Source organism: Cajanus cajan, chromosome 1 (genome assembly GCF_000230855.2).
Source record: "Cajanus cajan strain Asha chromosome 1, NIPB_CcT2T_4, whole genome shotgun sequence".
Classification (NCBI taxonomy): Eukaryota; Viridiplantae; Streptophyta; class Magnoliopsida; order Fabales; family Fabaceae; genus Cajanus; species Cajanus cajan.
Genome location: NC_138517.1, coordinates 73,341,997 through 73,356,329, shown reverse-complemented (window position 1 = coordinate 73,356,329; position 14,333 = coordinate 73,341,997). Strand labels below are relative to the sequence as shown.

Sequence of the window (14,333 nt, the reverse complement as noted above, 5' to 3'; positions counted from 1 at the left end):
TATCTACATGATGACAGTTTAAATATGCACACAGAAAGCAGTAAAAGGAAGGATTTAAGAAGAAACCTCTTGAAGCGTGCTTTTATATATTGAGTAAAACTGGGAAGCTTTTTGGCGTTCCCTCGCTCTACAAGCTCGCTCGCTCCTTCCTAAAACTTTTAACTATGGAAATCCGGAGGATTTCCCTTCGACTAGGTTCGATCCTCAAGCAAAATGGCTCGGGGCTCAAGAACTTTGTCGGATCAACTCTCCGAGTGATTTCTAGGGCAGAACACTGCTCAAAAACCCCAGAATACTCAAGGAGAGGGTTAAAACTATGTGAAAAAAGTGTGGAATGACGTCCAATTGACGTCATATTTATAGGGAATAGGCGCAATACGGCCTACAGAAGCAATACGGCCGTATTGAAATTTTTGAACTTCAATACGGCCGTATTGAGTTCAATACGGCCGTATTGAAATTCAGAAATTTCAATACGGCCGTATTGAGTTCAATACGGCTGTATTGAAGCTTCAATACGGCCGTATTGATTTCAGTACGGCCGTATTGAAGTTTCTGAAACTTCAATACGCCGTATTGAGTTCACTGCGGCCGTATTGAAGCTTCAATACGGCCGTATTAAGTTCAATACGGCCGTATTGGGCTTCATTCCCTCCACTTCCTTATTTTGAGCTATTCTAAGACCTCTAGACCTACAGAGAACCCTCCTAGGGCCTTTCAGGAGTCCTTCTGGCTGATCTTCCTTCAGTCTTCGAGAGTCTTCAAGCTTTATTTCCGACCCGGACAATTTTAGGGGTCTACAGCTGCCCCCCCTTTACTTAGTCGGACGGCCTTTTGGTGTATCGGCTGACAAGTAAAGGAGTTGACCCAATTGTCCGGGTGATGCGCCGACCTTCTGACTTGTAGCGTCTTCCGGTGGAAAATTGTCGAGTAGCCTCTCCAGGTTTTGCTTTGCTTGCTGCCCAAGCTGGAAGCTGTGAGTACCGCCTCTCCAGGCTTAGCTTCACTCTTTGTTCGAGCCGGAAGCTAAGTACCCTTGTGACAACGGTAGCAGTGTGAGTTTCGCCTCTCCAGGCTTAGTCTCGCTCTTTGTTCGAGCCGGAAACTAAGCACCTTTGTGACGACGGTGAGCAGTGTGAGTTTCGCCTCTCCAGGCTTAGTCTCGCTCTTTGTTCGAGCCGGAAACTAAGCACCTTTGTGACGACGGTGAGCAGTGTGAGTTTCGCCTCTCCAGGCTTAGTCTCGCTCTTTGTTCGAGCCGGAAACTAAGCACCTTTGTGACGACGGTGAGCAGTGTGAGTTTCGCCTCTCCAGGCTTTGCTTTGCTTGCTGCCCAAGCTGGAAGCTGTGAGTACCGCCTCTCCAGGCTTAGCTTCACTCTTTGTTTGAGCCGGAAGCTAAGTACCCTTGTGACAACGGTAAGCAGTGAGTATCTCCTTTCCAGAGATAGCTTCGCTCATTGCTCGAGCCGGAAGCTGCATACCTCCGTGTTTGTGACGACGGGGTAGCGTGAATATTTCCTTTTCAGGGATTTGTGATGATTTTGTCTCCACAGTCCACGATGCTGCTTCGACGGTTGTTTTTTTGATTTTGTGCCACTGAGGGCTGGATAACGCAGGGATCCGTCTAGGGGATGTGCAGTCATTCACAGGTTCCTGCGCCCCAACTTGCATTGCATTGTTGGTACCCTTGGGGAATTTCTGACTCCTTGGGGTATAGACACAGATGCTCTTTCTCTCTGAGTTGAGCGATGCCTTATGTTTGGCTGACGTCCTTTTGACGTTGGTGGAGTATCCCGGTTATCCTTATTCGGGTAACTCTTTTTAATTTTTGGATTTTGTTGCCTCTGTGTAGGCTGTTATCCGCCAGGGGATTTTGTCATTGGTTGTGATTGGCCTCTTCTGTTAGGCAGATCATCTTGATATTCAATGATAGGCTGAGAGCCGGATTCCGCTTGGGGAATGATTATTGATCTTTTTATGATTTTTCCTTTTGAAGGAGTGCCTCTTATGTAGGCGACTGAGGAATTGGAGTTCAGTGTTCGGCTGAGTGCCAAATTCCGCTTGGGGAATAGTTATTGATGTTTTTTTTTTTTTGATTTTTCTCCTTTTGCAGGGATGCCTCTGAGTAGGCGAATTATCTTGATGTTTGATGATTGGCTGCATGCCGAATTCCGCTTGGGAAATATTTACTGATATTTTTTGATTTTTTCTCCTTTTGCAGGGATGCCTCTGAGTAGGCGATTGGGGAATGAGGGATCTTATGTATCCCAGAGTATTATTTAGGAAGCCTCTGCAGGCTTAGCCTCACTCAGCGCTTTGAGTCGGAGAGCTATCTTCCACTGAGGAAGTGTTAAGTCCTTTGACTTGTATATACTGTTTGGATGATCGCACTTCCATTGGGGATTGCGTCGATTTTGCTTTGATAGCTCTTGCTGGGGATTCGTTCCATGAGCTTGAGTTGAGGTTTTCTCTGGGGAGTATTATTTCTGCGAGCCTCTCCAGGCTCATTTACTCTGTACAGTTGGGGGATGAGGAGTATTTTGGTAAGCCTCTCCAGGCTCAGTTATTCTGTACAAACTGTTTGTTGGATTTTCTGTATCCTTGCCTTTTTTATTTTCGGCTTTTTCTGTATTTTGCCTTTTCTTCTGATTTGGCTTTTTCTGTATTTTGCCTTTTTTATGTTTTTGGCTTTTGCTGTACAGAATTTAAATTGCTAGAGAATTTTGAATTCAAAAGTGGCAAATTTCATTACTAAAAATGAATTTGTACAAGGAAAATTTGAGAAATGGGGCTAAGCCCAACCAAACTAATGCATAAAAAAGCAAGAAAACAGAAGCCGGTCTTCACTCCTCTGCCGGCGGGTCCTGTGGCGGGTCCGGGAAGCGACGATGCATCCAGACGGAGAGGTTGTCAAACCCCTGCACCAAGGTGTCTAGTCGAGCATCTGTACTCTGCTGCCATGTGCCGATGCTATGCTGAAAAGCATCGAATCGAGTATCGATGCTTTGCTGTAAAGCGTCAAAGCAGGCATCAAAGTAGGCCCTATCCGACTGCGAGGTGCCGGTCTCTGGCTGTGGGCTGCCATTACCCTCAAAGTCGAGGTCATTGAGGATGTCGGCGTAGGCATCGGGGCCATCTACTCGTACAAACCCTCCAGCTGATCTAGTAATGATCCTCATGCTAATCAAAGTGGTAGCACCGATTAGCTTTGGCGCCAGCGCCCTTGGCTCTTCGCCATCGGGGCATCCCCATGTCTCCGCCAGCTGTGAAAGGAGTGGGGCGACCAAGATATACCCCTGTCTAGACTCTCCTCCCTCTCGTGTCCCCAGCTTCTTCACATGCTCGAGGAAGAAATATCCAGGGTTGGCCTTCCGTCCGGTGGCCATGCAATATAATGCCAGCAGGTCCGGACGAGTAATCGACTCGGGGCTCTTGGACCTGCCATGGATAGTACTGGTAAGGATCTTGTGGCAGATCCGAAGAGCGGTCGGAAGCCGGGAGCCCTTTACCCCTGAATGGTAATCCTCTCGGCCAGTGAGCAATCTCCACATGTCAACCGGAGTCCACTGATCAGGCCACTCGCATATGGCATCACGAAATTCCAGCTGATCAGTGCGGCTGAAAAATCCTGCCTGGACATTGAACTCGTCCAAAGTCAAGGAGCGGTACCCCTGATTCATCCAGAAGTCAACCGAGCAGACATCTTCCCCATAACTGTTCATCGACTCAGTAATACCGACGGAGGCCAGGAACTCCTTCGTGGCTGTCAAGTACAGCTGAGAAGGGGAATCAAGGAGAAATCCCCATCCTATGCTGCCGAAGTAACCCCTGACATCATCCTCCAAGCCCACTGCTCGGAGAAGGTCAAAGTCGAGCACCCTTGACGGCTCGAAGTTGAATGTTTCTATGAGCTCCAGCCGTTGCCTGTGTCGATCCGTCATCTCACGTCGAGCTGGGGCTCTCTGTCTTTTTCGGGATGACTCTGCCATTTCTGAGAAGCTGTCTAGGGTGCACTCACAAACAAAATATGCAGAGAATGAAGATTGGTATGCAAAAATGAGAGGGGGGAGGCTTATTTATAGAGAAGTTTTCGCCAGTACGGCCGTATTGAATATAATACGGCCGTATTGGCTTTACCGTTATTGTACAAATGTGGCAATCAATACGGCCCGTATTGAATGGAATACGGCCGTATTGAGCGTCAAAACGCCCGTATTGTGTTTAATACGTCGTATTGAATACGAAACGTTGCTTCAACGTTCACCTTGATACGCCCGTATTAAACTCAATACGGGCGCATTGATTGATGATTTTTTTTTTTTTTTTTTTTTTTTTTTTTGTGAAATAGAGAATAAGTGATCTTCCAGTACACCTATCATCTGTATGCATGTATGCGGTATGATGCACCTAATTCTATTTGATTCTTTTTTCAAAAGAATTAACCGATGCGTTTTTCTGTTTGGATTTTGCCATTCCTCCAGACGGACTGTGCTCTGCCGATTTCTGTTACCGAGGAATGATGCGTATTTTGATTTTGGTGTCATCAACCAAATGATTCTTCCCTTTCTTTAAGAGATGTGTCAACCCTCCTATTGACCACTATATCTCCATGTTTCCACTAGATTATTCAAAAATCGTTGGGACAAGAGAGAAAAGAAGGAAAGGATATATTTTCAAAAGTTTGTGTTTTAGAGAGGATTATTTTATTTTTTTGAAAAATGGATTTTGTAAGAATGGCTGGCCAATGGTAGGCTTATTGTGTTTAGGTTTGTTCGATTAAACACTTATGAAGTTAAGCACATCTTTGTTATTAATGATTGTGCTTTGACAACTTGGATAGCTTTTCTTGAGCTCCTTGTTGAATTCAATTGATGGTACCATCATGGATTTATTTTGTTTTTCTTTTTTTTTGACGGCCCTAACTTTTGCCTAAAACACCTATTTGTGATGTCTTAGCGGGCTTTTGTCTTTGTTCATTATTTTGTAACCCTAATTTTTGCCTAGGTCACCCTTCTGTGGGATTCCTAGCGGGTCTTTTGCTCTTATTTTTGCGCAGTCCCCTTTTTGGGTTTCCTGCCGAGCTTTTTGTCTTTAGGATTTCTTTATCCATGATGGCACTTATTGAGGCCAAGGAAAGGTGCTCCAAGTTGTCACACACTTCCACATAAAAAGATGCGGGTTTATTTTTATTAAGACGATTTTAACCTCACTTATGTTTATTCAAACAGGGTTAAATAACGTGGTTTAGAATTTTATTGCAAGCAAGAAAAGAAGCAATAAAGAATTAATGAAGAATGATTTTATTATAATTATAGTGGAAACATGTGCCCTGTCGAGGCTCGGGGGTCGGGCTATCCCCGAGGAGTGATCTCTAATAGTCACTGAATTTACACATCCCTATTAGAAGGAAAAGGACACTTGATGACGACAGCTGGCCTTGACGTTTGTGAACCAGCCTTCCTAAAGATCTGGCTTAAAGAACGTCGAGAAGGATCTTGATTCCTCTTCGTTCTTTGATCTTTAATAGGGTTGTATCCTAACCCTTGTTTCCCCGGATTGTCCTTGATAATGGGTAGCTCCGGGATTCCTTGGGAGTTCTTGCCTAATCCTTGTCCTGGCAAGTATCCGTTCTTTGTGAGCATATGGGCTACCTTCTTCATTTCTCGGGGAAACGTTTCAACATTGGCGATTTCCAATGCTTGGAAGGCGGTTTCCAAAGCTTCCTCTGCTGCATCCACATAAGGTATGTTGGATGGCTTACTGATGAGTATGTCATCTTCAGCTTGCACGGTCACCAGTTTGTCACCCACGATGAACTTGATTTTCTGGTGGAGCGTAGAGGGTACAGCTTTCGCATCATGAATCCAAGGTCGGCCGAGGAGACAGCTGTATGCAGGAGTAATGTCCATTATTTGAAATTCGACGTTAAAGATAGTGGGTCCGATTTGGATTGGAAGACTGACTTCTCCCACCACTTCTCTTTTAGAGCCGTCGAAAGCTCGAACGATCATGTTGCTTGGGCGCATTTGGACTCCCTTGATTGCCATCTGATCGAACGTTCTTTTTGGCATCACGTTCAAGGAAGATCCATTATCCACCAAGACCTTCGCGATGTGATACTCCTTGCACTTTACAGAGATGTGCAAGGGCTTGTTATGGTGCGATCCCTCGGTGGGGATCTCTTCATCTGTGAAGGTGAGGTGATCATTAGCCGTGATGTGACTAACAATTCCCTCAAATTTGTCTTGGGATATGGTGTGTGATACATACGCCTCGTTCAAGACTTTCAACAGAGCTTGCCGATGCGGTTCGGAGCTTAGGATCAACGACAACAAAGTGATCTTTGCTGGTGTCTTGTGAAGTTGATCCACAATGGAGTACTCGCTTTGTTTGATGAATTTTAACAGCTCATCAGTCTCCTCCTCGGATTCTCTATCTTCCTCGGTTTTCTCCTTTTCTTTTCCTTTATTCTTGGGAGCTTTATCGTGCAGATCTTCGGGAGAGTAGATCCTGCCACTCCTAGTCATGCCCCCAAGTCCAGCGATGTTGGAGATATCGCTGTCGGCAGAAGAATGGACATCGTATATCCATGGCACAACCTTATTTGTTTTGTAGGGGAAAGGCCTTGGAGCGATGATCCTTAACAGTGTCGGACCTTCCCTTTCGTCTGTCTTGATTACCAACAACGGAGTCGCCGTGTGCTTGCTTGGTGCAGTTGTTGGTTTGCATTTAATGACCAATGGCGTGCGATCCATTCTGAACATACGCATCGATTATTTCTTTCTTTTTATTAATATTTATTATTAAATTACCAGGAGAGATAAATGCAAATGAATGACTATGAAATGCAAAGGCAATTGAGAGATTTCATAAATTACAAAACTTGATTTCATTGATCGTAGAAAGTGTACAACTTATCATACAATGCTTTGAAGCAATTTTTTACAATATAAGAAAAGCCGATAAAAACCCACAGGCGGGTTCATTTTTCTTCTCCATTCGTCTTCGGCTTCCTCCACATGGCGTGCTATTGCTTCAACTTGCATATGGACGGCTTGACTCATATCATCACTACTTTTCTGAGCGTCCTTCGCCTTTTGAGTGTGATAGTTGATCATGGCCTGCAACTCGTTAAGCTCGTCTTCGGCTCGATCCTTCTCTTCTCGGAGTCTAGCCATTTGTGCTAGTCCCTCCCTTTCCTTTTTGCGGAAATCGGAAAGGTTTGCGGTTTGTTGTTGAGCAACTTCCCGCCATTGTTGTGCGTCGGATCGAGTCAAGAGCAGATCGTCTTGCATGTTCTTGATCAACTGTGCCTGCCTTGCATGTTCGGCTTCAAGGTGTGCTATCTTTGCGTTGACTTCTTGGAGTTGACTACTCGGTTCAACCTTTGGCATTTTGGATGCCCGAGTAGTCTCCTCATTGAGGTTAGCACACTCATCCTTGAGTCGCTCTATCTCGTGGTCTTTCTTCTTGCATTGCCTTTGAAGACCATCAATAGTAAAACTGGATTCTTCATTTTTCTCTTCAAGAACTCTCATTTGAGCTCCCATAATTTCCAGCTTTTTGGTCAAGGCGTCGACTTGTTCTTGCAATGCCTTCCTTGTTGCTGTGGTTGCACAAGAAGTGGATGGTTGAGGCACCCCCCTCTTGCTCCTCCATTCCTCATAATCAATGGAGACGGATACCCGAGGCTTTCCAAGCTCGAGATCTCCCTCATAGGTTGGTCTCTCCCACGCTTTCATGACAGCGTGCATGTCCTTCTGATGCTCATAATCGAAAGAGAAACACAACCCTCCAAGCTCCTCTATAGTAGGAATGATCTGAGTCCTCATCAGTTGCCTCATAACCAATCTTGGTGAGTAAGCTATGCAACCTCTGAGGCCCATCAATGGTATGCTTGGATAACTGCCGCATCTCATCAATACATTGCTTGGACGGAACCAAGGGCAAACCCACGTGAAGTGTTCAATACTCCACTGTTCCATCTCCTCCTTCCACTCGGAAGCATATCGGCGGCGTACGGGGATCTTCGAAAAACTTCTCAACGGATCGGGCAAAGTCCCCATATGACTAAAGGCATAAAAGTGTGTGATGCCCCACACATACAACAAGGAGGTGCAGCATCGGATGATTTTTCCTTGCTTCTGTTGAGACAAATGAACAGAGAACAAGGTGTCGGCAAGAATGGCAGGCACGGGACTCTTCATGTGTACGTCCCAAGCGAAGAAAGCGTCCATCGCAGCATGGTCCACTGTGTTAGCGTAAAAGGGGAAAAGGATCATCCCAAATACAGCTAACGCTAGAGTTTTGTTGAAAGCTAACCAATCTCCCTCACCAGCCAAGGAAGAAAGGTGGTCTTCAATCATAGCAAGCTTCCAACCTTTAATACTGCCGTTCCCCACTAAGGCAGCTGATCGTGATGGTAATTTGACCTGAGTGGCAACTCTCTCCACGGCCACATGGTTATCATGAAAGATATAGACCCCAGCTGATTTGGGCCATCGTAGCATGAGCTCGTACTCCTCGAGAGTAGGAACTAGGTCAAACTGGGGGAACTCGAAACAATGTAGATCGAGACTCCAAAAGTGGACCAATGCTCTCAGAAAAGATGGATCCACACAAATCTTCATCAAGTCGAGAACTCGTCCATAGGATTTTTCGAACTCCAAACGAGCCTCTCGTGGCATCAAGGTACAGAGGTGATCCAACCTCTCGGCACGGTACAATAAGAAGTCCACTTTCTTCAATTGCCCTTGCACTCCCCTAGATCCCTCCATGATCTACAATAAAATGCATGATATGAGATGATGGGGATGAATATGCATGCATAGTGTTTATTTAACTAAGCATTATCATGTTTTTTTTTTGGATTTTCCTAACATGATGCATGATATTGCTTGGTTTGGGTAAATATCATTATTTTTTGATATTTTGTATCTTTTTGTATTTTTGGGTGAAAAGGGAAACTACCTATATGAATGTAATGAAGGTAGATGTTAACACCGTATAATGGAAGATTCTTATTCCTATTTATTCTTATTTTTAAAAGAATAGGAATGTTGTATGTTTAAAGAAATGCAATGTATGCTCAAACAATTTCACATAAACAATGCACAAACAATTCACTCATCCACGAACAGTCACGAGCGAATCACGAGGTAGGGGTCTCCTGCAGAAAAGTGCATATTCAAGGAGGATCTAACTGTTCTCACTTGGTCAAAGGCCCCCAAGGTGCCCCCATTATAGGGACCCAATTCCTCTCGTCGTAAGTCGATGGAAAGCTCCAACGCACTGTCGGACTCAAGTTCATGGTTATCACCTTGAGTGATGTTTTTCCGACAACGGTCTCGTAGGCTCCTATAGACCCATTCAACCGGCCGTACTAACATCCACTCCCTATGGATTACCACTCATGCCCCCGGGTATAGAGGGAACTGTTGTGTGCAAAGGTTTGTGTGCAATTTTTATTTCAAACAATTGCGGAAATTTAAACAAACAACAGTTATTTAAAGCCAAATATATAAAGCATGTTATCATACAAGCAAGGGGTAATGAAGTAATTTTAACTATTATTTGTTAAAAATAATCTGTCACTAAATGGGACTGACTCTCGAAGCTTCCCCAGCGGAGTCGCCATCTGTCGCCACCGGCCCAAACGGGCCTCGGCGGTCGCGAAGACGGTCGAGCTCGCTTTTATTTTAGTTTTTGAAAATGTATTGGATTATTAGAACGACTTGTTCTCAAACTGAGACCTTGTCGATCTTATCCAATTTATTTATTAAAATGTCTCACCAATCCATATTAATCCCAAGCGGGACCCTCCATGGATTAGTGGTTTTCGTAAAAGGGGGGTTCGTGGAGTCGCCACCAATGTTTTACTCAAAACATTGGAAAAAGGGATAAGGCAATTGATTTTATAAATCAACTTTGGCCATTACAACCAGAGTTGGGTAAGGGAGTCGGTTACGCGTGGGGAAGGTGTTAGCACCCCACAGCGCCCCTTTCGGGTTCCCTATGACAGATTATTTTCTAAAATAACAACGTAAAATTACTAAATTACCCCTATTTATTATAAGCGATTATAAATTAACTATCTACATGATGACAGTTTAAATATGCACACAGAAAGCAGTAAAAGGAAGGATTTAAGAAGAAACCTCTTGAAGCGTGCTTTTATATATTGAGTAAAACTGGGAAGCTTTTTGGCGTTCCCTCGCTCTACAAGCTCGCTCGCTCCTTCCTAAAACTTTTAACTATGGAAATCCGGAGGATTTCCCTTCGACTAGGTTCGATCCTCAAGCAAAATGGCTCGGGGCTCAAGAACTTTGTCGGATCAACTCTCCGAGTGATTTCTAGGGCAGAACACTGCTCAAAAACCCCAGAATACTCAAGGAGAGGGTTAAAACTATGTGAAAAAAGTGTGGAATGACGTCCAATTGACGTCATATTTATAGGGAATAGGCGCAATACGGCCTACAGAAGCAATACGGCCGTATTGAAATTTTTGAACTTCAATACGGCCGTATTGAGTTCAATACGGCTGTATTGAAGCTTCAATACGGCCGTATTGATTTCAGTACGGCCGTATTGAAGTTTCTGAAACTTCAATACGCCGTATTGAGTTCACTGCGGCCGTATTGAAGCTTCAATACGGCCGTATTAAGTTCAATACGGCCGTATTGGGCTTCATTCCCTCCACTTCCTTATTTTGAGCTATTCTAAGACCTCTAGACCTACAGAGAACCCTCCTAGGGCCTTCCAGGAGTCCTTCTGGCTGATCTTCCTTCAGTCTTCGAGAGTCTTCAAGCTTTATTTCCGACCCGGACAATTTTAGGGGTCTACATATCTGTACTTGCTTGCATATATTCTCTATTATTTTGCTTATGCAAGATTAAATTTGATATGATAATGACAAATTTTTACTTTTTTTAGCCTCGATTTTATTTTAAGATTAATGAAGCTAGTGCAAAACGGTATTGCAAAATGAGTATGGGAAGGAAATGGGCTGCAAATAGGCAAAGCTTGTGGAATGAATTCAATGATCCAACCAAAACAAGAGATGAAATCATAAGAAATGTGCCGATAGGCATAGATAAAGATCAATAGGCTCGTTTTGTTCATTATCGTAAAAAACCATCAACATAGGTACAAATTTGATTGTTTTAAATATTAATTTATTTTTCTGGATAATTATATGATTACTATGTGAAGTTGAAAATTTTTAATTGCTTTGCCTATAGGAACTTTATAAGAGAAATAAAGAAATTCGAAGCAAGCAAGTTATTCCACACACTGGTGGCTCCAAAGTTAATCTTAGAAGAAGAAATGAGTTGGTAATGACACTAAATGTTAACTTTACTAATTAAAATGTTTTCAATATTTACTCACTCTTTATTTATCTTAGTTGCTAGAAACACGGAAGGTACCAAGTCATGGACAATTATATATTGAAACTCATAAAAGGAAAGATGGATCATTTGTAAATGATGCAGCAAAGACTATAGTGGTAAATTTTTCTTTAGAAACATTGATTTCAAGGATTGTGTTTAATCTTAAAACTTTTTTATATTTGATATTGTTACATGTTTGTAAGAACAAATTCAAGTAGGTTTGACTCAAAGCATAGTTGATGAATATGAAGTTTCTCCTCTAGATGTTGTTGGTAGAGTGCTAGGGCCAGAGCACTCTAGGAGAGTACGATGCATGGGATTGGGTGTTGTTCCTTCTAATACATTTAAGAATACAAGACTTTGTGTTTCTAGCTTGAGCTCTTCTTCATCTGGTGTTGCCTTTCCATCTTTAAACCAATGGCAAGAGAAATACAACAATTTAGAATCAGCTTTTAAGGCCTACATGAAAGAAGGATCCCTGAAAAATTAGCTAGTTATTTCACTCCTGAAACACATGTAAGTAATTAATGTGCATATATTATTATATAATATGTGTGGTATCTTTATCTACATGGTTTGTAGCATGATTATGTTGCAATTTTTGGTATTGGTGGCTATTTTTTTGGTTCATACTCTTTAATTGCAAGGTTTATATCATGATTCTGTTGTAGTTTCTGGTTAGAATGGTTGTTTTGTTGGTTCATGGTCTTTGGCTGCATGGTTTGTTGCATGATTTCTACTGCAATTTCTGGTTTGGTTGGTTGCTTTGTTGGCTTATAATATTTGGTTGCATGGTTTGAAATATGATTTCTATTGCAATTTTTGGTTTGGCTAGATGTTTTGTTGGTTTAGTTCTAGTTTTGGTTGTTTAGAGTCTAAATGGACTACTCTTAGTCCTTGGTTATTGGGTTAGGAACTAGTTGGCTGCTACACATCTCTGGTTTGGTGTTGCTATTATGTTTTGGCTTCATGGAGTTGTTGGTCTGTAGTTCTAGTTTTAACTATGGGTTATGTTGCTGGTTACGTTAACTGGTTGGTCTATTTTGGTCCTTGGATAATATAGTCATGTGTGTTTGGAATTGTCATTATCATATAATATTTGTGATATATATTTTTCTTGACTGAGTGTTTTTTCTTTTCTTATATCAGCCAATCGATGCTTCAAGTGTTCCTAATACACCTTTGGATGCAAGAGGATCATTTGGTGCTAGCAACCCTTAGTTTGCATATAAAGTATTTTGGATTTAAAGTTTAGTATGAGGCTAATTTGACAATGTTATGGATTTTATGTTGTACTTGGATTTATAATAGAAGTTTGAATTATAAATCTTTGAACTATATGTTATGTTTTTGGTTATTAGTAATGGAATTTCTTCATCCATTTTATGTGTATTTTTTTTCATTAAGTTTCTTATAAATATCAAAAGTGAAAATGGGAAATTGTAATACATGTAAATTATGCAATTAAAATGAGTATAAAAATTATTATACATAGGAAAATAGGGAGGATTAGAAACTCCACAAAAATATATTGATTAATGATTGTAATAGTTAATTTACTTTAAAACCTCCACTAAATAATCTTTACTATTATTCCACTTCAAAACCTCCAGTAAAAAAACCTCTGCCATTAGCATAGCTTTAAAACCTCCTTTAAAAAACCTTTGCAGTTAGCATAACTTTAAAACCTCCTTTAAAAAACATCTGCAGTTAGCATAACTTTAAAACATCATTTAAAAAACCTCCACTATTAGTGTAGGTTTAAAACCTCTTTTAACAAAACTGCCGCTAAACACTCACAATACTAGAGGTTTCTAAAAAGTGCCGCTAATTTATTGCAGTGAATGTAACTACAGAGGTTTTTAGAAACCTCTGCGATTTATTTTGTGGAGGGTAAAACCCTCCACTAAATGTAAAAATAACCTCTATTGTGTAGCTCATTTATTGTAGTGTGCAATCCAAATGCACTTCAAATGAAACCTAAATTAACCCTAGATGCTACTTGGTGGCCAATGATGGAATCTTTGGGTTTGGTTAAGCTATATCTAGGTGCATGATAAGACCATGCAACGTAGGTGCCCTCCACTTGGGCCTAAACCTTGCCAAGTCAAAAAATAAATCCAAGGCTATGAAAAAACACATCTAGGCCTTATTTTCTCACCCTAATAAAATACCCTAGTTATAAAATAAAATCCTATTATAATCTAAGGCACCCCATAATACAAGGGTTAAATGGGAAATACAAGTAAAAATAAATCTTATAACTAAGACACTCCAAAATACAAGTGTAAAATAGGAAATACAAGATAAATAAATCCTATGTCTAAGGTACCTAAAATATAAGGATATAATAGGAAATTAAAGATAAGGGTAAAATAGGAATAAATCTTATACTAATAAAAAAAATGTAGGAGCTAAGGCCTAAAAGTAGGCCCACTCCTCTTATGATTTTCAAAACTAACTCATTCTTCTTGCCTTCTTCAATATATCACCTTTTGGTCTTCTTGGCCTTAGTGTGATTCGATCACATTATGTATGCCACAAGTCTTCTATCAAGATTCATGCAAAGGCCAAGTCAAATTCACTATGGAATAGGAAAAAGAATATTGAGATATCTATAAGGCACAAAGGAGTTTGGTATATGGTAGAAAACCATGACCAAATCAAGGATGATTGGCTATACCAACAGTGATTGGGCAGGATCAATAGATGACATGAAGAGTACATCAGGATATGCCTTCTCACTAGGATCTGGATTTTTCTCTTAGGCATCAAAGAAGAAAGCAATAGTTGCACAATCAATAGCAAAAGCAGAGTATATAGCAGCAGCTAAAACTACAAGTCAAGCAATATGGTTATGGAGAATACTTGAAGAAATGAGTGAACAACAAGATGGACCGACTATTATCTACTGTGACAATAGATCAGCAATAGCAATGGC

General features: G+C 41.6%; 1 long non-coding RNA gene across 1 annotated transcript; it reads left to right on the top strand.

Moving 5' to 3' along the window:
* The first annotated feature begins 10,261 nt into the window (after window positions 1-10,261).
* Window positions 10,262-12,771, top strand: LOC114915904 (uncharacterized). Its single transcript, XR_003804092.2, has 3 exons — window positions 10,262-11,335; window positions 11,407-11,908; window positions 12,542-12,771. It is a non-coding gene; the product is annotated as an uncharacterized LOC114915904 (long non-coding RNA).
* The last annotated feature ends 1,562 nt before the right edge of the window (window positions 12,772-14,333 follow it).